This window comes from Carlito syrichta, unplaced genomic scaffold (assembly GCF_000164805.1).
Source record: "Carlito syrichta isolate Samal-C Ts95f unplaced genomic scaffold, Tarsius_syrichta-2.0.1 Scaffold302893, whole genome shotgun sequence".
Classification (NCBI taxonomy): Eukaryota; Metazoa; Chordata; class Mammalia; order Primates; family Tarsiidae; genus Carlito; species Carlito syrichta.
Window position 1 is genome coordinate 164,658 of NW_007246989.1, and position 15,058 is coordinate 179,715.

General features: G+C 39.0%; 1 pseudogene; it reads left to right on the forward strand.

The window, feature by feature from the left end:
* Window positions 1-11,726: 11,726 nt before the first annotated feature.
* On the forward strand, window positions 11,727-12,221 carry LOC103259570 (annotated as a pseudogene).
* Window positions 12,222-15,058: the final 2,837 nt, after the last annotated feature.

Genomic DNA, 15,058 nt, shown 5'->3' on the forward strand with positions numbered 1-15,058 from the left:
TTCATCTTGTTTATTTGTATCCTCAAAACCTAGCTCAGGGCTTTGGACAGAGTATGCCTTGATATACTTTTAAATTAGAAAATGAAATCAGTCGAGTTACCTTAGGAAGTGACTAATGGAGCAGACTTATTTATTCATCAAGTGATTAATGAGCATGAGCTATGTGTTTGGTTCTTTATTACGTTTTGAGATAAAATAGTGAAAATATATTTAATAACTTTTTCTTTCCTTTTGGAACCTCCAATCCAGCAAGAATGGAAACTATGGAGTTTGAACAGAAAAATCTTGGTATTATGATTGCTGTCAAGGAGAAATACAGATGGTCAGGCAATGGACAGTCATGGGAGATTGTGCTAGTGACAAGTTCAGATTTGAATGGTCACAGAACTTCCAAAGTCTCAGTTAAGGGGAAATACTAAAGAGAAGATAATCAGTTCAGGAGATGATTGAGGAAACTTAAAATGGTCAAGATGTAGGACAATGGCAGTGGGAATGAGGAGAAAATTGGGGTAGCGATGCTGGCTGCAGATGTTCTTGGAATGAAGGACCTGAAGAAGATGAGGCAGATGCATGTGAGTGGGCCTTGAGTGATCTACTCGTGTTCAGCCTAGCTGGCTATGGTGCTCAGTGACATTTTGTGACAACTGCTCCAGTGTAGGTTGACTCCTTCCCCTATCCATGCAATGGTGTGAATGCATGTATCATCCCTCTAAAATTCATATGCTTAAGTCCAATCATCATGCTGGTGGTAGGGTCTCTGGAAGGGGGTCAGGTCTCAAGGGCTCTGCCCAGTGAATGAGATTAGTGCCCTAATAAAAGAGACTTCAGAGAATAGCCTTCCCTGTCTGTCTTTCCTCTGCCATATGAGGACCCAGTGCTCCTTCTTTCTGGAGGATGCAGCCACAAGGTGCCATCTTGGAAGTAGAGATAAGCCCTCACCAGACTCTGAAGCTGCCAGCACCTTGATCATGGACTCCCAACCTCTAGAACTGTGAGAAATAAACGTCTATTATTTATAAATTACCTTGTCTGTGGCATTTTGTTATAGCGTCCCAAATGGACTAAGACACGGGCCTCCCAGTGTAGAGGCCAGCAAGTAAGAAAGTCCACACTTGAATGTTAGTGTCTTGTTTGTATGTATTAGTCATTTTGGCCACATTTAAACATAGAGAAAGTAATACTACCAGCAGTGACAGCATTAAGAAGCAACAATGACGCATAGTGATATTTTATTTTCCCTGCTCTAACAGGGACCTTTTCTTTAGTTAGGGACTTATTGTACCGCTTGCTATGGACCATTTGCTAAGCCACCCAGATAATGAAATCACTTTGTCATGTTTTGCTGGAGATGCTCATTGTACATGTCCTGGAGCTTTTTATTTCATGATGAGCTATAGGACAGCCAGAGGGATTCCCTGTTTCTTATTACCAACGGCCTTTTTGTGGTCATTGTTTGACTTTAGTAGAGATTTATGATCAGGGGAAAAGAGGTTAAGTAATCTGCCTTCACCAGCACAGCCTCATATTTAGGTTGCTTTATACAAAACGGGCAAGGAATCATTCTTTGCTGTAAACATCACTTTCAGCAAAGTTGAAATTTAAGTGCCTATTGAACATTCACTCAAATTTTCTAAAAACAGAAATAAATAGAGGTCAGCACTACAGCTTTTAGTGTTATTTTCAAGGGGAACATTTATCCTCATATGTCAAGGTCAGCAGACTCAGGCCTTAGAAAGCTTGGGACTCTTCGACGGCCCTAACGCTGACTCCAGTCGTTGTCAAACCGCTCTGTCATCCAGTATTCTGCCCAGACACTATCTTCATGTTTTCAAAATATTTATCAGCTAGTATAATTGTGATAAAGCTTTACATTACAATGAATTAACATGGAAACATTATTTCAAATTATTTCATGTGTGTATCAATTAGGAATCTTCCAATTTCAAGTAGTAGAAGATACCCACCCTCAATATGTTAGCAGCACATGGGATTGTATCATCCCTTAGAAAGGAGTGGTTCTTGTCCCAGAACTCCAGCACTGAGACCACATCAGCTCTTCTTCCTCTGACCATTCTTACATCACCCCTTCCCACCGTGAAGACCAGATGACTGTTGAAGCCTCCCAGGGACATGCTTCCAGATGCCTGTGCAGAGAAAAGAGGTTTTTCTTTTTCATCAAAATTTAAACCAAAAGTTCATAATTTGCTCTGCATTAATTTTGGTCACTAACCCATCCCAGAAGCAATGCCTGTGGGAGAAGACAATGTCCTTATGATGACAATTTAGGCCCTTGTCAGCTGTGGCAATGTAGACCTGGGAGAAGAGTCTGAAGCCCCAAAGGACATGAGCTTTCAGAGTGATGGCTTGCCACAGACATAGAGATACCGTTAATACATAAAGGGAGACAAAACTAGGCAGTTCACATCATCAAATGCCCACTGTGAAGTGTAAGTATAATGTAAACGTGTTTTTACTTACATATAACTTTTTTTTTACAAGGAAGATAAAAATATTTATTAATATCAATGCATCAGATAGCATAGCATCAACATTCATAAAGCCAATATTTTACATCATAAAAGAATAAAAAGACAGAATAATAGTGGTGATGGGAGATGTTAATTTACCTCCCGTGGGACATAGAAGACAAAGCAGGCAACAGCAACAAATAAAACTCTAATGAAATAGTATATCAAAGTGGAATAACTTAAAAACTATATAAAGTAAACCAAATTCAATATTACTAAAGAAAGAATCAAGTGTTTTTCAAACACCTATTCTCAACAACCTGCAAAATGTAGAAACAGTACCAATAATTACTTACATATAACAAATATTGGCACCACTAGGGACTACATAGAAATTATTTTCCTTCCAAATATTAGAGTTTACAATCTACCATGGAAAAGGAATTTTTTTATGTTGTATATACTTAAGGTATACAAGTCGATGTTTGTACATATTTATACATAGTGAAATGGTTGCAATAGTCAAGTAAATTAACATATCCATCACCTCACATAATTATCCTCCTTTTTCGATAAGGGCACCTAAAATCTACTCTCCTAGCAGTAACTGCTGGTATTTAGTCCAACATGGTATAGCACGTGACTGTTTTCTGTTGTCTTAGATTTTGCTCAAATTTGATCTCCAAATTTTCAAAGCAGATGACAATAATACACCTATATCTTAGACACATCTTTGCAGAATTTACTAAGAGATGACAAAATTGATCCTTTGAATATCAGACACCCACTGCCTACATTCGCCTTTCTAAGGGAGAACTGTAATTTGGGAGGAGGGCTTTTGAAGGGAGAGAACTACAGAAGTAGAGAGATTAGAGTATTTTCCTTTTGAAAGAATTTAAATGTAGAAGGTTTTCACACAGTCTATGAATTTTCTTTGTGTTGGATGCAGGTTTGTAAGTAACTGAACATGGTACACTTGTTAATTAGGTTCTTCATTTTATATTTTTATTTTTAAAAATATTTTTATTGACATATAATATTTGTACAAGGTTATTGGGTAAAATGTGATGTTTCAATACATGCATATATAGTGTAATGACAAAATCATGGGGGTTTTTTTTTGTTGTTCTGAGATCATTCTAAATTCTTTTTCTAGCTGTTTGAAATATACAATGCATTATACTTGGGTCCTTTAAATGTGTCTGTCTGCTTGACCTCTCAGTTTCTAGAAACTGTATATTTTTAGAAATGAGACATGACCATTCATTCTCTTCCAAAAATTTTGGAGGAGTCAGTTTCTCCTTCATACTCTGGAAATTTTTCCTTTGTGTGTTATCAGAAAGTCTTATTAGGTGCATACATGTTCAAGATCATTTTGTATTTCTAGTGAAATATGTTCTATTTGTTATCATCATTAACAGTTGTGAAATGATAAATAACCATTCATGCTATAACTAACCTGTTAGAATTGATTTCATTTCTGTGGGTCTACAAATGAGCCCTATTTGTGGCAGAAATGGAGTAGGATCTGAAATGAGTTAATACATACTGTGAGACAAAACAGAGATTGTAAGAAATTTGTCTGCTTATTTCTGCTTGCCAGCATAATTTCACAAAGACCCTGACTCTGTGAGGACATGTAGCTCTCTGGAGAGGCAAAACATAGTTACCCTCATCTCTTGTCTGAGTCACTATACACCTTAGAATTTAGATGACCTACTGGGCATGGTGGTGAGCACCTGTAGTCTCAGTAACTCAGGAGGCTGAGGTAAGAAGAGCACTTCAGTTCAGGAGGTGGAAGCTGCAGTGAACTGTGATTGCAACACTGCAAGCCATTCTGGGTGATAGAATAAGATCCTGTCTCCAAAAAACAAATAAACAACAAATCTACACTGTTTTTTGCCTTTTCCTGCATTTCAGATAACGTCTTACAGAGTTAGTGATTGTGCTTCTGCAATGTATAGCCAGATGAATTCCTACACCCAAACCTTGATGTGATTGTGCTTTAAGGTAACTTCTGAGAAATCTGATGTGATTTTACACAAACTGAACCCCCAGCACCTGTATATCATCATTGGGTCGAAATACTGTGCTGGAACAGTCTGACGGAACCTCTCTGAAGGACTGCTACCGGCTGCAGTCCTCAGTACAAGGCTCGTAAAAAAAAAAAACTAACTTTAATTTTTTAAACCTTGAGGGTTTTGTTGTTGTTGACAATGCAGAACATGCAATGTACGTATTTTTATATCCCATCTCGAATAACTTACTGAAATTTTCAGATGACTGTCTGTATTTTGACCTTTGGGTTGGGCTAAATAATACTTTAAATCATTATCTGTCTACTGTTTTTTATCAGTACTAATTGGTGGTTTGTAAAGCAAACGTCTATAAATAGATGACATATTGCAGGGGGCAACTATTTTTGAAAATTTATTTTTTTCTTCTTCAAAATCTGTTTCTGACTAACTGTATGAATTTGTTGAACTTCAGTTACTCCCAATAAACATTTTTGGACTTTTAAAAATGAGTTTGGATGGCTCATTCACAATCTAAGTGTTTTACTCTGTTTTCTAGATTCCCTGTCATGTCCTCTAATCTCTGATAAAGGTTTTGCTGTTACGTTTATTGTTTTGCATTCACCAGCTTTTTAGATGATTGTTGCTTGTCTGTTATATATCTTTTCTCATTTTCATTCTTCTTTCTGTAGATATTTTAGGAGTATCTCCTTTTAACTTCATATAGAAGAAATTTTAAATTGAATTTTATATCTTAGTATTTTAAGGGATTATTTATATACACGAGTTGAATACTACTTAATTTTCATGTTTTGTCAGGCTTTTAATTTTCTTAAAAATATTATTTCTGTTTTTATTCAATTTTGTCTCCTATTTTAGCAAATTAAGGCAGTAATTCCCTTACCTTGATTGAAAGTGAACTGTATTTTTTTAACCTACCTCCGTGTTGTCATTGAATTATGCCATGAATTATCTCTGTGTTGTCATTGAATTATGCCATGAAAGACCAAGAAATGCAGCATAGGCCTCTTTTCATTTTAGAATTAATATTCTAGGGTAGACAGTTGCCAAAACTGATTTCTTTATAATCTGGTCATAAAAGGAAATATTATAATGTCTTGATAAAGAGTCTAACAGGGGATTGTGTCACCTGAGACTGTTTAGGAATTCTGGTAGGTGACCCTGGTGGAAATAATATGGGAAATAGGCCCTGACCCTAGTCTGACAAACTCATAAAGCTGATTTTTCAGGGGCTCTGTCTACTAGGGTTGGTCTCGATAGAGAGCTTTGTGCAAATGTCCAAATTACAACTTAGTAATTTACACTAATAAACTGTGGATCAAGCAGACAATGTATTTTTACTCATTATCAGAAAATCCTGTCCAGAATTACAGGAGATATCATTGATTGAGTACTTAATCCTTGTCGGATATTTATGCAAATAGCAACATACAGAGTAATTTTTTTTCCAGCTTATTAATGTCCACTTAAAAATAAAAACTGTCTATATTAAGGTGTCTGTGATCTTTTGATATGCATATAAGCTGTGAAATGACTACCACATCGAGCTAATTAGCATACTTATTGCCTCACATAGTCACCTCCCTGTGTGTGGCAAAAACGCTGAAGATCCACACCCTTCAAGTACACACTATACTGTGATAACTGTAGTCACCATGATATTAATGAAATCTCCAGACATCATCCTTACTCCCTAATGGTAGTTAGGGTTACTACTCCAGAGGGGAGAATGAGACAGGAAATAGCTAGAAAAAAGCTAGGCAGACAGACAGGCAGGTCCACAATATAGTAAACTCCCAGCAGGCCTCTCAGGCTCAGTGTTGGTAAACAAGCTCCCTGTGAGCCTCTCAAACCAAAACTTAAGTACTCACTACTGGGATCAAAAAGTAACCAATCAGCTCTCCATTAGACCCCTACCTCATGCCAATTAGTCCTTAATACTGACCAATCAGAGCAGTTATAGCTCACAGCTAGTGCTAGCCAATTGACTTGGACTTAGGGTTATATAAACACCAGGTTTTCAACCCCAGATGGGCAACCCCTTCAGGTCCCCTCCCTCTGTGGGAGCTTTTCTGTCCTCAGTAATTCCTGCTTTCTCAAAAAATAAATAAATAAATAAATCTCCAAAACCTACTCACAGAACTTAAGTGAATCTTTTGAACTGAAACCAGCTCTTGTCACCTTTCTCTGTTCAAATTAATCAGAGGGCTCCCAGGAGAATGGTGGAAACCACTATCCAGAGCATAAATTGGGCATCAGAAAGCACTTCCTCCTCTGTAGAAACAAACCTCTGTATGGATTACATTGCGATCACAGACTACAACCCTGGGCCAAATCCTGCCCATCACCTGTTTTGTAAACAAGGCTAGTAGAATATGGCCCCCCTGTTGATTGATGCTTTCTCTATGGCTTTCTTGACTTGAGTTCTTATGACAGATCCTGTGGGTCAGCAAAGCCTAAAGCACTTGTTGTGTGGTCCATTCTGCTGACCACTGAATTAGATATTTTCTCCTGGGTGGTGCTTTAGTTCTACCTGAAACACAAAATTCTGGATTTTTAATTAATTAATTTTTACTTTTTAAGGAAAAAGTAAAAGTGTCATGGGTAGTAACCATCTGCAATTAACATGTCATTTTTAGAGATAGTATGGAATGCAATAACTTTGACCACCATTTTCTAAATTTTGTTGTAAAGGGTAATTAAGGAATGTCTTAATAAGTACTTATGGAAAATAATTAATTCTATAGTGAAATAAACTGGTAAAAAAATGATGCATCGACCCATCTCAGTACTACATATCAGTTTATCAACAACTCTGCAAGCCTCAGGATCTGGAAATATATTTACTATTGCTTAACTCAGCGTTTTTTCAAAAATTTTTTATATCATGTCCACAGCATGGAATTTTTAAGGCAGTTTTAGGTAACAAAGCAATTTCTAACTGCTCATTTTTTCTAGAAAATTACAAACTATCTGAAGAGATTATGTTGAAAATCTCTGCAATGAAGCAAAGTGAATTTTTTTGAATTTAGGGAGAAATTCTGGAAGCCTTTGAGAAGGAAGAAATGTAAACTAGAATAGCCAGCCCTGCCTCTCCTCTGACAGCACCACCAGGCGGTGCAAGGAGCAATGGAGACCTACATGGCTCATGGAAGTCGTGGTTGTGGGCTGCTGATGCCTCCTCATATAAACATAAACAAACCACCAAGTTCAAGGTACCAGCAATACCCATTAGCACAAGGAAATTGCAGCCCTAACCCCCAAATAAACCGAGACTAAATTTGAAATCCAGCAAACCCCAAATAAATCAAGATTAAATTTTCCACCAGGAAGCTCAGAATCAGATTTATTTCACTAAAAGCAAGAACAATATATTTCTTTCACACTTGCATTTGTAGATGCGGATTTACATTGGCCACAAACTAAACTTTTCTGAGTCTCAGCTGCCTCCTAATTAAAATGAGAACAACCTTATCTGCTTTTATGGCTGCCTCTCCTCCCTCTTGAAAGGGCCTGGTGCTTGGGTTCATGCCTTGCTGTCCTGCCTTGACATTTTTAATACCTGTATATTTGAACCTGAGCTCATGGTGAGGTCATTTGGGACAATGAGGTAGATAGATGAGAGGAAGAGATAAGCTCACAGTCATTCCTGCTGCCCATGAAATGATGTCACAGACTGGGTGGCTTAAACTGAAACCAATCCTGCTTCCTCATAGAACTGATGATTACAAAATTTTGGAATAAACATATAAATTGACCCCTCACAGTCTAAAAACTTGAGAACATTATGCATATCTCATCTGAGTTCCTTACTCAAGTCTCCCAGATAGAATCAAGAAGTTGAAACTCACCAGATTACCATATCTGAACAAGGAGACTACCTACTGCCTGTTGACCGATTCCTCTTCCTTAGTCCTCCCTCAGCTCTGTTTTCTCACAAGTGCTTGAATTGCTTTCCTGCTGTCCAAATTCATAATTTTAGTAGGTTGGAGAGACAGATTTGAGATTCAATTTGCATCTCCTTGGCTGATGTCACACACAATAAAGCCTTTCTTCCCTGGCAATCCTCATCTCAGTGATTGGCTTTCCATAAGGCAAGCAAAGGGACCTTGGTTATACTCCTGGTGCTACAATAACAGAACAGTAGACATTTATTTCTCACAGTTCTGGAGGCTAGAAACTCAAAGTCTAGTACTGAGAGATCCAGTGTCTGGTGAGAGCTCACTTTCTGGTTCATACTCAGCATCTTCTCACTGTGTCCTCATGGAATAGAGAGAGTGAGAACTCTCTGGTGTCTCTTCTTATGAGGGCACTAATATCTCTTTTTACGAGGACACTAATCCTATAGGATCAACGCCACTCCCTTACCACCTCATTTAACCTAAGTTACTTCCTTGGAGGCTCGATCACCAAATACAGACAATAGAGACTAGGGATTCAAGGTGTGAATTTTGGAGAACACAAACTTTAACTTGGTCAGTACAATGCAGGTATTCCACGATTCCGGCTGCCTGTACACATGGAGTGTGCATTATTCCAGATGGTCTCGTCCCGGTTGTGGAACCCATGATGTCTGGGGAGTCTGCCAGACTCAAAGTGTGCACTGGGGACCTCTGTGACTAAGCAAACTAGGACTTGCTGCAAGTGCAGAAAGAAGGTGATTGTGTTGCAAGAAGCCCCACAGACCCTGGAACTGCGTCATACCCTGTCTTTCCCATGTCACCTCCCTGTATCGGCCAGTCATTCACCTTGGAAATGACATCAAAGGAAAGGAGAGGGTTGGATGGTCCAGGGTGCTTTTCCCTTCCCGCCCTTCCTCATTGATCAGCAAATGGGGAGATAGAGTTGGTAGACTGTACACTTACCAGGAAGTGGAATCAAAACAGTGGTGTTAGTTTTGTGCTGTTTCCATGTGGACATGCAGGAGTCACAGAAGATGAATTAACCCTCTATCTGCATAGATTTGAATTTATCTTGTACATTCACTTAAAACTGGCATTGAACAATATAAAGATGAACTGAAAAAGTCATGCTGATAATTTTAAAGCTTGGTGTTCCTTCCCTTTGAATAACACTAATTAGCAAATAAAAACAGTGTTTCAAGTCAAGAGAGAAATGTCCAAATAAAGGAAAACACTTGATATTTAAATACATTTAACAACACATGTCCCTGTTTTTTGAATAAAAGGCCCAGGGTTGTCATTTTTACTGGCCTTGGAAATCAGGTATCCAGTCCTGCAGAGGCTGAAGTGAAATAAGTGATGTGAAGCAGTTAGACCTTGTGGGCAATACTTGCTAAATAACGGTGATGCTGAGGATGATGAAGGTGATGAAGATTCTGCAAAGTAGCATTTTTTTTTGAGTCAGAGTCTCACTCTGTTACCCAGACTAGAGTGCAGTGGCATGATCATAGCCACTGCAGCCTTGCCCTGCTGGGCTCAGGCAGTCCTTCCTCCTCAGCCTTCCAAGGACCTGGAACTATAGGCATGCACCACTACACCCAGCTAATTTTTGGATGTATTGTAGAGACAAGGTCTCACCAAGTTGCCCAGGTTGATCTCGAACCCCTGAACTCTGGCAATCTTCTGACCTTGGCTTTCCAAAGTACTGGGATTACAGGCTACAGCTACCATGCCTGGCCCCCAAAGTAGTTTTTAAGACACAGATGCAAAACTTTTTCTTTCCCAGTTATAAGTTTTATTAGGGTTCATAATATTTTCAAAAATAATCTTCTCGTGCTGTCCTTAATTTCACTCAAAGGCCATCCCTTGGATATGCAAAGACATAGAGAATGGTATCATGGACTTTGGAGACTCAGAAGAGGGAGGAGGGTTGGAAGCACAAAATAATTACCTATGGATTAAAGGTGGGAGTGGTAAGCCCACCTGAAGCCCAGATCAAACCTCTGTATTCCTCAAAGTTATTGAAATAAAAAAAAAAAAAAAAACCCAAAGACTATCCCTTGGGTGATGTCCACAGGTAGCTAACTTTATTAAGAAATATAGGCTGGGCTCGGTGGCTCAGCCTGTAATCCCAGCATTTTGAGAGGCAGAGGCGAGTAGATTACCTGAGCCCGCGGGTTCGAGACCCACCCGGGAAACTTGGAGAGACCTCGTCTCAACAATAAATCAAAAATTAGCCGGGCACGGTAGCGCACACTTGTTGTTCCGGCTACTTGGAAAGCTGAGGCGGAAGGATCACTGGAGCCCAGCAGGTCGAGGCTGCGGTGGCCGGGAATGTGCCACTGCACTCCAGTCTGGACGACAGAGTGAGACTTCAACTCAAACAAACAAACAAAGAAACAAACAAAAAAGAAATCTAGGTCCTTTAAACTTTACTTAGCATAATAAAAGTTTAACTTAGACAGAATTATTTTATCAAGCACATATATTGCCAGAAGAGTGTCAAAAACATTGGGTTTACCCAGAGTAGATGGTTTTATGCCAATGTCTAGTCGTAGAAAAAAACTTTCTGGGAGATATGGTTTGTAGATGGGAATTGAGTCTTGAAGGAAAGAGAATTTGAACCAAGTGAAGAAATTATTAAAAAACTAAACAATTGTCAATGATTTATTACATTCTCTGTCTTCTTCCAACCACAAAGTGGTTTTTTTTTCATCATGAGGTTTTACTTTGTTTTTGAGTTTCCATGATTTCTTTCTTTCCTTCTATCAATTTACAACACTTTAGGGGCCTGCAGGTTGCAAATACACCCCTCAACTAAATTTCATCAGCAACAATAGCAATAAAAGTAAGGGACTATTGTACGTCAAGCAACTCATTAGAAGTTAGAGGGCTGGCTGCCACCTGGAAATGCACCTCAAACCCTGATAGAGTTGAGGTGCCCATGAGTCTGACAGAAAAGCATCCTAGTGCACGTATTACACTGGCTGTGAAAAAATTGTGTTTGGTTTCGGAGAATGACTTTTTAGTAAATGAATGAATGACAATGAGAGGAGACACAAAGAAAGTTCCTTTATGGGGAAAGGGAAAAAACAGTTTGAGGAGGCATTTTGTATGTTACCTCCTGCTTTGCTAAAAAGAAACACACCAGGCTGGAAGGTCCTGCTGGAAGTCCACGCTTTGTTCCATGCTAGTAACTTGAAGGTATTTTTACATCTCAATATCCTTTGCTATAAGAAAGAAAAATAACCGATATGATGCAACTTTAAAATAATATAGGCTTTGCAGACGCCACCACCTTGAGCCTTTTCCCATCAGCCATGGTCAACCCCCCCATGTTCTTCGACATCGCAGTCGAAGGCGAGCCCTTAGGCCGCATCTCCTTCGAGCTGTTTGCAGACAAATTTCCAAAGACAGCAGAAAACTTCTGTGCTCGGAGCACTGGAGAGGAAGGATTTGGTTGTAAGGGTTCCTACTTTCACAGAATTATTCCAGGGTTTGTGTGCCAGGGTGGTGACTTTACACACCATAATGGCACTGGCGGCAAGTCCATCTATGGGGAAAAATTTGATGATGAGAACTTCATCCTGAAGCATACAGGTCCCGGCATTTGGTCCATGGCAAATGCTGGACCAAACACAAACGGTTTCCAGTTTTTCATCTGCACTGCTAAGACTGAATGGTTGGATGGTAAGCATATGGTTTTTGGCAAGGTGAAAGAGGGCATGAATGTTGTGCAAGCCATGGAGTGCTTTGGGTCCAAGAATGGCAAGACCAGCAAGAAGATCACCATTGCTGACTGTGGACCACTCTAATAAATTTGAATTGTTTTATCTTAAACTACCAGATCATTCCTTCTGTAGCTCAGGAGAGCACCCCATCCATCCCATTTGCTCGCAGTATCCCTATAATCTTTGGGCTCTCGTTACAATTCTTTGGGCTCCATATTTTCCTTATTCCCTTCCATGTCTAGCTAGATTGCAGAGAAATAAAAACTAAGTAACAAAATAAAATAAAATAAAATAATATATATCCCAAACATTAATTTAAGCTTCTCTGGTCACACTTCTCTTATCCAACTTCCAAGGTTATTTTATGAGTTCTTCTTTAAGCTGCTGATCCTGTATGTATTCTTATTACTAGACTTTTTTTTTCTCTAGAAAAATAATATTGTATTATTTATTGTCTGGGCCCACTTCTATACTTTTTCCTCCACAAGTTTTGGTGACATATTCTTTGCTTCTTCAAACTATAACAACGTTGCAATATAATTTTCTATAGAGAGAGCTTACCAATTATATTGTCTTTTCTCTAGCATGGTGATCAAATTTAAATTCTTGAGAATTTAGAAAAGGCTTTCTTTTAAAAAAATTTTAGAATCGGAGGGTGCCTGTGAGGATTAGATACCTAGGCTTATTGCATGAAGGTGAAGTTTGAGCTTCTGACGAGCCCACTCCCATGCCCCAGTGGTGAGCATGGTACCCGGTGGGTGACTTGGTACCCCTTACTTCATCCCCCCCTCTTTTAGTGGTGCCCAATGTGTGTTGCTCCCATCCTTGTGCCCGTGTGTGTTACCGGACTTTTTATAAATTGCAATCTTATTCCAGGATGACAAGCTGCATTGCCAAGGAAACAGTGTGAGGTGAATAAAGTCCTCAGGGCAGCACGAGGAAGATCTTCTTGTGCTCAACTTGTGCTGTTTTAAAATGTCCTCTGAGAGAAGACAGTAGCAGCGCTGCTTTGAACAAACCCTTTTGCTAGTACACAAAGCAATCTATATTACTTCACCTTCCTTTTGTTGTTGTTGTTTTCACAAGAACAATGCATTATATTCGGTCTCTTTTTTATTCAATCAGTTTAAACATTGATATGTTAGTTTATGTTCAAAGACATGCTGACTTGCGTCATTTTTAAACAGCATATGTAATCCTGGCACTTCTCAATGAAGTCTGTGAACACATGTGAATGCCAAAGGATACATTTTTCATCTTGGGGGGGTCAAGTGCCATTTGAAGAGTGACTCTCTACCTTTTTTTGAGGATGGTTTGACTGATTTGCACACTATTAATAGCCCCATGTCTTGCTTTAAAATACATGAAGTTAGACAAGCAACAACAGCATATCAGATATAGGAGATGGGGCTTACAGGAGCCCAGGTAGGAAGTATATATTTCTCTGATAAAGTAGTTTCCTCAGCTTCCATATAGATGCCTAAATTTCGCCATTAGACATTTAACATTCCTGTGGCTTTTCCTGTCACTGCTTTGAGTCCAGATCTACAGGGCTAAGCTTCAGGGGTTCTTTCTTTACTCTAAGATACCCCGTAGCCACAGATAATCTGTTAACTGGTTTCTAAGCAACCATTGGCCTGTCTGAGATGAGGCAGGTCAGAAACAAGGTGAATAAGCTCTTGCTGAATCCTGGGCCCAGAAAGCTGCAACCACTTTGCTGCTTTCCTTCCTACCCCCTCAATTCATTGTCTGCATGAGAGCTTGGAGGAATCTTTCTGAAACGTAAAACCAATCAATCTACTCAAAATCTCCCCATGGCTTCTGAAACCTGTGGGATAGACACGTTCCCTTTGGCAGGAAAAGCATCCCCTCACCCTGCAGCTCTGCCCCATGGACTCACTCAGCCCTGGGCTGCTTGCAAGGTTGGTTCCTGCCGAGGCCATTTCCCCAGAAGGGACTTCACTTTTCCCAGATCTTTGCTTGACTGATTTACATTGCTAGTTAATTTTTTCCCGATATTTTTAGCTTCAGGAAAAAACAAAAACAAAAAACGAGTTTTGTTTATATTTTCACTGGGTTCATGATAAATTTACAGAGAGTTTTTGAAATATTCATTATAGTGAATATTCTTATACTGTATAAGATTTTGGTCTCTCTTCATTTTTTTTTATTTATTTATTTATTTATTTATTTATTTATTTATTTATATTGTATCTATTTATTTATATGTTTATTTATTTATTGAGGCAGGGTCTCACTCTGTAGCCCAGACTGGAGTGCAGTGGCACAATGATGACTCATCACAGTCTTGAACTTCTGGGTCAAGTGATCCTCCAGCCTCAGCCCCCACCCTCCACAAATAGTTGGAACTACAGGCATATACTACTATGCCTGGCCAATTTTTCTGTTTTCTGTAGAGACGAGTATTCACTTTGTTGCCTATTCTGTTCTTGAACTCCTGGCCTCAGGTGATCCTCCCACCTCAGCCTCCCAAACTGTTGGGAATACAAGTGTGAGCCACTGCCCAGCCAGTCTCTCTTTCTAATTGTTCATTGCTGTTCTTGGGCTTTTTAAGAATATGATAATGTGGCCATGCGGGTTTTGTTAATTTTGTTGATAAGCTTATTTTTAGGAGTTTGTATTTTGGGTTGCCTTGATAAAAGGGGTCTTTTGTTATAATTTATCTTCAGCTTTCTCACTGTTTTTACATATGAACCCAATAATTGCTCTGTACATTTTATGTGCCTCAACAGTTTACTGAATTCTCAGTTGCTTCTCTACTGAGATTTCTGGAAATATAGTTTTCTTATTTATTTTCTCTGCTTCCTCTTTTAAGATTTTCTTATCTCTGTTTTATTCTTTTGTCTAACCACTCTTATGCTGACGGAAGGCCATCCTTGCCTTGCTTTTCCAACGTTTTT